Source organism: Alligator sinensis, unplaced genomic scaffold (genome assembly GCF_000455745.1).
Source record: "Alligator sinensis unplaced genomic scaffold, ASM45574v1 scaffold47_2, whole genome shotgun sequence".
In the NCBI taxonomy this organism is placed as follows: domain Eukaryota; kingdom Metazoa; phylum Chordata; order Crocodylia; family Alligatoridae; genus Alligator; species Alligator sinensis.
The window spans coordinates 1,762,604-1,773,314 of record NW_005842150.1 but is presented as its reverse complement, the minus strand read 5'-3'; positions in this window follow the sequence as shown (position 1 = coordinate 1,773,314).

Genomic DNA, 10,711 nt, shown 5'->3' with positions numbered 1-10,711 from the left:
ACCCTGCTCCCTAACAACTAGCGGCCGTTATTCCTTGTTATCCTGGGGGGGGCTGGGGAAACAAGGTCTCCCCCAAACCCTTCTGGTCCCTCCTAGTGAGTTTATAGACGGTCACCAGGTCCCCCCTCAGCCTTCTCTTGTGAAGGCTGAACAGGTTCAGGTCCCGTAGCATCTCATTGTAGGGTCTGCCCTGCTGTCCCCGGATCATGCGGGTGGCCCTCCTCTGGACCCTCTCAATGTTGTCCACATCCCTCTTGAAGTAGGGTGCCCAGAACTGGACACAGTACTCCAGCTGCAGCCTGACCAGTGTCGCATAGAAGGGGAGGATCACCTCCTTGGCCCTACTTGAGATGCACCTGTGGATACACGATAGGGTCCGGTTAGCCCTGCCGACCGTGACCTCGCATTGTCAGCCCATGTTCATCTTGGAGTCAATGATGTGGAGCAGAGCCATACTTCAAACAACGGTGGACTGTTATTATTTCTTATTGTGGAGACAGCACTATGCATACCAGCACCGAGATCCCTACCAGGAAACACTAATCATCCAGAGTCAATGAAGCACAAATATGCAGCTGGTTAGTCCTGAAAATTAGAACTAGGCCTGAGCCAGAGTTTGAATCCAGGTATGAATCCACATTCTCTCACACTTTAGGGGAGTTTGGTTACAGTTTGGGTCCAGTTTGCTACAGAAATAAGGGTCAGTTGTAACATTTGAGACCAGATATTAAAAGCAGATTTTGGTTTGTGTCCCTCTCCAATTATCATCAAATTGTAGCATGGAACAAATAGTTTTGAAGGCATGTCTGATGTAGGAAGTTAAAGGTTGTGTATGTTAATTGGGAATATGTTCCACCCTTAATAGGCTGTGTGGAGGAAGGTATAAAATCAAAGTGAACAAATGGCCTGTCAACTACGTTTGAAGTGATAGAAGTGATAGATTATTATGGGTGTTTTAAATAATGCTAAGGAAAGCTGATACTTCTCACCAGACATGGCTAGCTGTGTGGTGCTTAACCCCTACTGCATATGCAGTACTAGTTTCACAGTGTAAGCAGTGTAGGCTTATTAAAAGGAAGAGAACGATCCACTTTAATTGTGTTCAAACACTTACAAAGGTATCTGTAGGCTACTAGAGGTCAATATTAAGCTCAAGTGAGTCATTCATATTTTTGCGACATAGCCCAGAGCAGCAATTCTTTATATTTTATAGGCATGTTAGGCAGTAATATGTCCCATATAAATGCTACCAAATGACCCAAACCAATCTTCTTGCACTTCTGTGTTCCCAGAATAGCTGTCTCCTTCTATATCTGCCAACAAGATTCAGGTCTCTTGTGTTCTTTTAAAAGAGCTGCAGTTTAGAAAAAAGGTTGTAATAAGCTGCTTAAATGAATGCCTGTTACCAGATCTGCCTTGGTAAAGGAGTCAGTTTATAGTGCACCAAACTGTGATATTTTCAGCAAGACAGCATGCTATAGGATTTTCCGTTCTATTTAAAAATCCACCCTCCAATATCCCCTGATATTGGCCTGGAATGAATAAACCTTTTGTGAGGCCTGCTGCTTGGTCAGGCTGCACAAGCCTCAGAGTTGTAGGGAAGGCCATAAGAGGCCAGAACTTGCACTTCTTCAAAACTGTTTTTCAGGTTGTGCCAGGGAAGGAAAGGCAAGGATACTGGCATTTAGCCTTGTGCTCCTTCATAAGGCACCATTGTATATCATCCACAATAGCTGACTTGCCATTTGGGCAGGAACTTTCACAGGGACCAAAAGTGTTTGTTGACATTACACAGAAGTTGGGTCTTAATTTCACTAGGACTCTTTGTGTCAATCCTACCTTTGGTTAATGGAGTGGAGCTTTAACTTTTGAGGCAAGGCCTAAACCCAGGTTAGAACATCGCCAGTTCCAGGAAGCCTAAGAGTTAAAAGCCCCATGATTAGGATTGGGGGAGAAGGGGGATAGCGTTTGGGTTGGAGGGAGCTGTGCCTTCAGACTCTGTGATGTAACTCCAAAATTACTCCAGTCATTTCAATGCTTGGATATGAAAGGAGATCAACCAGAGGCCAAGAGGAGGGCATGGGCACCATGTATGGTTGGCAGTTATTATTTACAATTTCTTGGTGCATGCAGGGTGGTGACAGAGGGAACCGTTGGAATGACATAATTGCAGAAGAGAGTCCTGATGTTGTTTTGCTCTGTGGGAAACAAGGAAAAATGCCAGCTGGTGCCCCTGCTATCCCTTTTCTGGAGAGTCTGACTGGAATGAAATGGAACACCCTTGTTTGGGTAGTGCTGGACCAGGTGGAAGGCCAGAGGGTCTGCCTGGATCTGGGGCCTCAAAGGCTAAGTACAGACAGCCAAATAGCCAAAGGCTGAATTGGTTCAGTCTTTGCAGGTTAATCTAAATTGCAGAGATTAAATTGAAAAAGAAGTGAATAGACATTTACCTTTGATTCAGAAAAGGCAGCTACCTGCCTGCAGTGGCTCAGGCCAGAGGTAGGGGGCAGAGCTAGAGCATGGCTCTCTGGCACATAGCCAGCATGGGCTGTGTGTTCACTTCCTCTTCCTGCTGCCGCCAAGATCTCTGGGATTTGCAGTCCACAATCACAACAACAAGACTCTGCAGGGTTGCTTATCACTTCCTCTTCTTGCTTCTAGGTGCCTCTGGGATTTGTAGTTCACAGTTGCAGTCAGCAATAAGTTTGAGTAGGGGAAGAGGGTGTTTAACACCCCCCCCCCCAACTCCAGCTGGGATTTGCCTGGGGGAGGCAGTCCCCAGCCCAGCTTGCTCCCTCCACCCCTTTGTTAGCCAGCTGTCTGCTTCAGCTAGGGAGCAGAGGGGCAGGGCCAGCCCTGCTCTCTGAAGCAGACAGCCCAGCTCAGCACTGCAAAGCATGCTGGGATGCTGGGGGACTGTGATTTATAACTGAAACCAGGATGGGAACTGGGACGGAAGTTTCGTAAACTGGTTTGACTCAAATCAGTTAAGTCTGATACTATGTTCAATCAGGTTTATCTTGAATCAGTTTCAGCCATTTTGAACGTGGTTTATATGCCCTAAGTTTCTGTTGTATTACAGGTTTAAACCAGTTTCTGATCACTTAAACTGGCTTATGTGTAACTTCTGTCCCTAGCCAAAGGGGCCAGATCCAATCTGCTAGGTGTCAAGGTGCTGGAGGGACTTGGTATGTTCTCACCACTTGCTGGAGCTGGCCTTGTTCCTACTGCAATCCATGCCCTGTGTAGCACACGTGAAAACATTGCCTAGCTCTTAATTTCTTAAGTAGCTGGTTTTTCATTCTCTGCTATGGAGAATTAACACAGCTGGGGTTCAGAGGAAAAGTGCCTCAAGCAACAAAAATTTTTAAAGGATCAATTAACTGCCAGCACTTTGCTGGAGTTAACAAATGCTCCTAATCTGCTAATTCACTAGTGATCAGTCTTGTGTAAGTAGCACCAGGTCATTTTATATTATGACACTGAGTTCAACTAGTTCCCCTTCAAATGTGATGAGCCATGACTGTGGGCTGGGAGGCTCTGGGTTTGATGGACATAATGTACCACTAGGTCATAGTTTCATAGTTAGTAGGGTTGGAAGGGACCTAAGCAGATCATCAAGTCCGACTCCCTGCCATTGGCAGGAAAGGATGCTGGGGTCAAATGACCCCAGCTATGTGGCTGTCTAGCATCTTTGTGAAATTTGTCAAATTCAGCGTGTTAAATTCAGCAGCTGGACAAACAAAACTGTTATGGTTGTTTAGTATTTGATTTTTAGTATTTTGTGTGTCAGTGAAGCTGTATGTAAATGACCCTTATAAAAATTTAAATAATTTTCATTGGAAGACTTACCTGCTTTGCATTCCTGGACCTGGGGAAATCCTGTATAAATGCTGACAATGGCTAGATCAGTGGGAGGTCAGCTTTTTTGGCAGGCATTCCACCTTCTCTGAATCCAACTCTAATCCCCTTCTCTTGCTGGATCTGCTGCTCTGCTTTCTGCCCAATCTACTGCTCTGCTTTATCCTTGCTGTGTCTGACACTGAGCTGCCTGTGCACAGAAGCTGCCTGTGCCACTTGTGGTGAGCACATCACAGATTGTGCACTTCTGGGCTAGATTCTGAATTGATGTAAACTGCCACCACCCTCCTGAAACCAGTGGAGCTCCCTAGATTTACTCTAGCTAAAGATCTGGCTGTATATTTTCAGTTTGCAAGGCGTAAAAGTGATGTAATGAGGCTATGATGTAGCTGAATGATATCAGGGGTATATAATACTATACTTACCAGAATCTAAGATTACCTGGAATTTAAGATGACCCCCTTTGCCCTAGTTATTAGATTCTAGACATGGGGAAACTATAAAGGGGCTCCATGCATCCTTTTTCTTGTGCCCTTTCTCCATGCTTCCCTTGCTTCATATGTCCCATGCCCCTTCCCCATGCACTGCATCCCCTTCCTCTGCACTTCCTCTGCACTGTGTGCCTGCTCCCCCACGCTGCCCCTGCTCCATGCACTCCCTATCTGCAGCATGAGCTACCCCGGCCCTGCCCAGAGGTGATGACGTGTTCCTGTGTGTTCTTTTTCCTCTGTGAACCCTGCTGGGCCAACATCTTCTTCACTAGTGCTGGTAATGTCCCAGAGGGTGCTAGCAGGAGAGCCCAGGACCTGTAACTGAACCTGGCTACTGCTTAGAGTGTGTAGTGTCTTTGCAAAAGGGGCAAGACCAAGCCTGAATAGGTTCTATGCTGGTATCACTTAATATGAGTGCTTCATGCAATGTTGGAAAGGTTTGATAGAAAGGGCAAGCATGGGGCAGCAATGTTTGTTTTTCTACCTGATATATTTGATGACAGCTTTCAAATTTATAACAATTGTCTTTCCTTCCAAGCACCCAAACTCCCACGTCTCAGCTTCAGCGAATGTAGCAGTCGCTTGGACCCTGATCAGAACTTTATGCTTCAGTCCCAGGCCTAATGATTATTTATGATCCATTGAGAGCTGTCAGTGAGATCAATGCTATACAAGCCTAAAGGAAAACATGCTTTCTTCCCCAAGACTTTTATAAATCTTAAACCATCTGAGCCCCAGATTGTAATGAGAATAATTTTCCTGCAATGGTTCCCTTACCCAGAGGAGTTTAAGCAGTGACATGAATCTCTGTTTCATTATAACTCTTTATTTTTTAACATTCCCATCAAAAGTCAATTGCATGTGTTTCACTTAATGTGTACCAATTTGCAGATTAATTCTATTAATTGAGATGCACTTAATTGATCTGCATTGTTCAATTGTTCAGCTGACTTAACCCTCTACATACAGAACAAATAGCCCCAGTAGGTGGCTATTCCGATCCTTTTGAATCATAAAGCAACGGCTAGTTTTCCCCAGCTGTGAGGCTGAGATCAAACGCAAAGCTGCTAGAGATGCTTTGCTTCAAATGAGGACATTAGAAATATGAAATTTAATAATAATATTGCCTGCAGTATCAGAAAGCTGTGAGCAGGATGACATGGTTGGGGAATTAAATCCACAGCAATATAACCAGGCTCTGCTTGGCCCAAACTCTGCCTTAGTCCCCACTCTGTTTACTGTTTTGCATGCCTAAGGCACAATTGTGGCTAGATGCTGATTAAGCCACACAAGAAGGAAGGGCACAAATAGCCAGTGGCCCTTAAGGATCCATTTATGAGCCAGCCACCCCTGTGGGCACTCTACCAGTGCTCTAAAAGCAGCGGGGAGTGGAAGACTTAGAGGGACTATGGCTTTCCTCTGTCCAGAGAACTGGCTGATAAAAGGAAAAAGTGGAACCTGCCTATGTTGGGGAAGGGTGCTGTATTTATGCCTCTCAGCCTGAGGTTTCTGGTGAAGTGGGGCACTGCCAGGAGTTCCAGTTGATACAACCTGGCCACTAATTTGTACATGTCTGTTTGGTTTTGAAGGGGTGGTGGAGGCCAAGTGATGTTTCAAACCACAGTCAGGGTGTCAGTCTGGGGTTTTTGCATAACTTCAGTATAGTCTAAAGCATAAAGGTGCTAGAAAGAACCAGACCCAGCCTAATTAATCTCGTGCCATAACTGTTGGTAAATTGCTTCTTGTAAGGAACTGGGATCTAAAAATGCTTAGAGTCCCTACGTGGCTGTGTCAGATTTGGGTTCACAAGCCTAGGACAACATTTAGTGTGTGTTGTTGCCATAGCGAGTTGCATTTAGACTGCTTGCAGGACATCTAGAAGGACTGAGGCCTACTAATTAGATTTAAGCAAAGGAGAAAATCTTACTGGTAGAGCAGCAAGAACACAAGGAGCAGCAGCTTTTTGGGTATTGTAGCATATGTCTTTTTATGAATCATTGGATTCAGCAAAGACAATCATGCATGAATGAGAAGAACTAAACAACAACTTTTATTATGGAGCAGTAGGCAAGCTTCTGCAGCCCTTCTCTCTAAACCGGTAACTGAAGGACCATCTCCCAATTCTTAACTTCTTACGGTCTTCTAAGTTAGGGAGCATCTCTAACTTAACTTTTTTCACTCCAATTTGTTCCACCTCTAAGATGTGTAAGAGGCATATTTGTGGCTTTTAACTGTCTAGATCACTAAGAATTGATCTTAGTCCACCTTGCATTTCATCCACAATCCACAAAACTGCTAAGACCTCCTGTACCACCCAGGCATCTAATGCCACCTAATCTCTTGTGATCCAAGTGGAAAGTTCATAAAGTACATAGATCCCTGATGCCATGCATGAAGAAACAACATGCTTGAGGAGGAAGCAGGGGAGAGGTTGTGACAATGTCTTCCTGTTGCCAAAAAGCTTAGTGGGCAAGGCATTTGTCAAGGAAGTGGGAGATCTGGGTTATAGGTCCACCTCATCCAAAGGGGGTTTGAACCCATCTCTCAGGAAAATGCAGTAGCTGCCAGGGTATTGGCCCAGCAAGATGGAGCGCATTCTCCATCTCACCTGTTGGACCAGGGCCATTTGGTGGGAAAGGGATATAAGAGCCATGGGGAGACAAGCAAGCACTTGCTCCTGGTGCCATTCGTGCATTTGACTTAAATATTTATTAGATGAACTGCATAAGAAGCATTGGGAGCTGGAGCTAGAGCCCAGGGCTCACTTCCTACCAGTGTCACACAGTTAAGCTCCCTCATGTTGAAGCGCTGCTGTCTGTCAGTCAGACACTTTGTTTTGGGCAAGTGTCTCCCTTCTGAACAACTTGGATCCCAGAATGACAGAGGTGTATAAAGATACCCATGGAGAGAATGGGCAAGGTATGTGCATCTCCCTGGGGTAACAGCACTGCCTTCCGCAATGCAGGGCCTGTTGCAGAGCTCTCCCATGCTGACAATGGATGTGTCTTCATGGGGGCCAGGAAGCTTCCCACTGGGAGAATGGGGAGTGGTGACACACAGGTTCCTCCTTCCTGCTCTTCGCTATCACTACTGAGGGATGCCTGAGGGGTAGCAGCAGGTCCCCCTGCCTTTGTGTGCCTGTTTTGTGCCCAGCTCCCTGGTGTCCCCTGCCAGCCACACCTTGCCCCCATAGTCGGAGGGGCCAGCATGCCGCACTCCCTTTAGTAAATCCTAGATCTGCCCACATACCTAAGTATCTTAAGTAGATGGCAAGATTGTCATCTTTGTGGGCAAAATGAGGTAGCGTACCTGAAGCCAGATTCCTGCTTTAACAGTGGCAAAAGCTCAGATATCCTGGGCCGCTTGTACATGTGATGGGGGTTTAGTTCCCCTGAATCAAAATAGTGGGTTTTTAATTGGTGGGTTTTTAATTGTGACTATTAAAAACCCACCATTTCAATTTAGGGGCTTCCATCACTGTTATGGTGAGGAGCCTGATTCTTTTTTTATTTTTATTTTTTTGGTTGGTGGAGCTTGCCCGCAGTTGGGGGGCAAGCTGCGAGCAGGCCCTGAGCTGTGGGGGGCCCTGGTCCTTCTCTCCATGGTGACAACACCCTCTGGGACCGCCTGCGTGGGCTGCTAGTGGGCCGGGTGCTGGCTCGGAGCTGGGGCAGCACCCGCCTTGCTAACAGCCCACCCAGGCAGCTCCAGGGGGTGCTGCCACCGTGGAGGGAAGGACACGGACCCCCTTCAGCTCAGATGCCACCGGCAGCTTGCCCCTCCCGGATGTGGGCAGGTTCCCCTGGGAAAAAAAAAAGAATTGGGCCACTCAACACTTGCCAGGGCTTCCAGAGCTCCATGTACTGTCCCCGCCACCTAGGACTTCCTGGGAACGGGCTGGCCTGCCCCTGGGGCAGCACAGGGAGGCAGCAGGAGGGATACCTGGGTGTGTTGGTGGCCAGAGAAGGTGGTGGAGATGGTGCACAGGGCGCTGGAAGGCTGCTAAACCTGAGCTTCCCTGAGCACACCTGCACTTCCAGCACCCCGTGCACCATACCCACCACCTTTCCTGGCCACCAGAAGACCCAGTTGCCCTCCTGCCACCTCCACATGCCAAGGCAAGCTGGGTATGCTGGTGGCCAGAGAAGGTGGTGGGGACAGTGCATGGGGTGCTGGAAGCCTGGGCTGGCTTGGGGATGATTGTATTGCTGCAATTTCTTAGGCAGCAAACTAAAATACATTGGGATTTGTTTTAGTTTGCTATGTAACAAAGTCATTTACATTGCAATACGCTGCCGCACGTATACAGTATGACTAAATTAAATCGCAATACGCCACCTCACGTGTAATGTATGATGAAATTAAACTGCTATAAAAGGGCAATTAAACCACTAAAAAGGGCAATTTTGGCACATGTACAAGAGGCCTTAGAGATGGAACAGTTTCTGGGACAGTGCATCAGATCTTTTAGGGCTCTCTGAAAGGCAATGGCTGTTTTGCTCAAGTAAAGACTGCAAGATTCAGATATGCATATGTTGCATATTGATTTTGCCAAGCCCTCAAGGTCTTACTTTTAAGGAAGCAATTCCCCTCTGTCAACAGGAAATTACCCGCTAGTAAATGAAGTTGCTTTGACTCTGCTCTGTCTCTGGGTGCTGTCTGAGAAGAGGAGTGATTCTGACATGAATATTTTTGTCTTTGTTTAGGGGAATGGACTGGTGAGTCCCAGGGATGAACTGACTAGAGGGAAGATTAGACCAATTGCACTTCTCACTTCCCCATTGAGAACTGCAGCAGGTGAAATTGTAGGTTTGCAGAGCTCTGACCTCCAGAGAAGGATTTGGCAGTGAGCACCGAGCATGAGAGTGACTCTCTCTCCTCAATAATGGAAAGTTTTGGAGAGGAGGCACGAGCCTCTCACCAAGCTTTGATCTTGGGAAGGTCATATTCTTGTTAACCCTTGCAGACTGTTTATGCAACTAACTTTGTGCCTCCCCTTACCTCTCTCACTCTGTCTAGCTTTATGGCCTGAGAATGGTACCACTGCTTCCCTAACTAGCAGAGAAGAGCCACAGCTGGAATCTCCAACCTAGATTTTGAGAGATTTCAAAGCTGAGCCTTCAGAGCTAGATTAGTTTTGATGCTGGAGAGATCCTGCACTCTGGTTTCTGTGGGCTGCAGAGAACAAATAAACTGGTGAAATGTCCATTTATTCCCAAAGATTTTATAGGATTCTGAATCCCAAATCTGACAGCTAGCTCTACTTGAGCCCTGATCTATAATATGGATCCAAGGTCTATCCAGCTTTTTTGTTCTACTCTTGCTAATCTCAGTGAAATATTAAGTTACTTGCAACACCGCTATCACATGAAAAATTGAGGCAGGGCAAGGTAGCACCTTTAAGATTAATTTTTTGAAAAAGGTATAATTTTTTGTAGGTTACAGCTGGCTTTGTCAGATGCTATGAATGGAGTATGAATGAAAAAGAGAATCTATCAGTGATGCTTATTGATTGTTTTTGTTTTGTTTTTACCCTCCCCAAGTGAAAACTGCCAAACTTCCATTGGACAATCTCAGACGACTATAATATAGGCCCCTGCCACTAAATCATGTCTTAAGTTGTGATCCAGACACATATTCAGTCACTTAATGGCCTGATAAAACAAGGAATAAGCCACAAAGTTATTCCACAAAAAATAACTTTGTGGCTGGTTGCTATCATGCCATTAATTGAACATGTGGCCAAGTTCCCCCCTGTGGCTGGGGGGGGCCACCACCGGCTGGGGGCCCTGTGGGGTGGGTTTTTTTAGCCATGGGAGCTTGCTATTTGCCAGTGCAGGGGAAGCCCAGGCTCCCCTACGCTGGCTATTGCACATGTGGCATAGGAGGAAGTGTGATTGTGGATTACGCATCAGATCTCATCATGCCTTTACCGGAACATCTGGCAGGGGCTATATTGATCAGTATCTTATGCATAGCTGCCTATGAGAGAGATTTCCAGTCTATGCATGTACAATGATGCTCCCTACTGGCTATTCCTCTGGGGTTGAAGGTCCAGATTCTCACAGGTGTTCAGAAGCCTAAACCCAATTGCTACCAAATTTCTCTCAAGAACAGAGAGAAGCTAAGCTGAATAGAAAACCAGTACAGATGGAGAAATGACAATACTTTTAGTGTTGCCTTGGCACCTGTATGCATTTGAAGATCAAAATCTTACCAGGAAGAAGTAGAGTCTTTGTAAGAGTAAGTGGTGTGATCTTTGCTTTTGGAACTGTAGACAGTGGGGCTAGATACAAACATTCAAAAAGCCTGAGCCTGAATTGATTCAATCTTTGCAGGTTAGTTTAACCTGGCTAGGC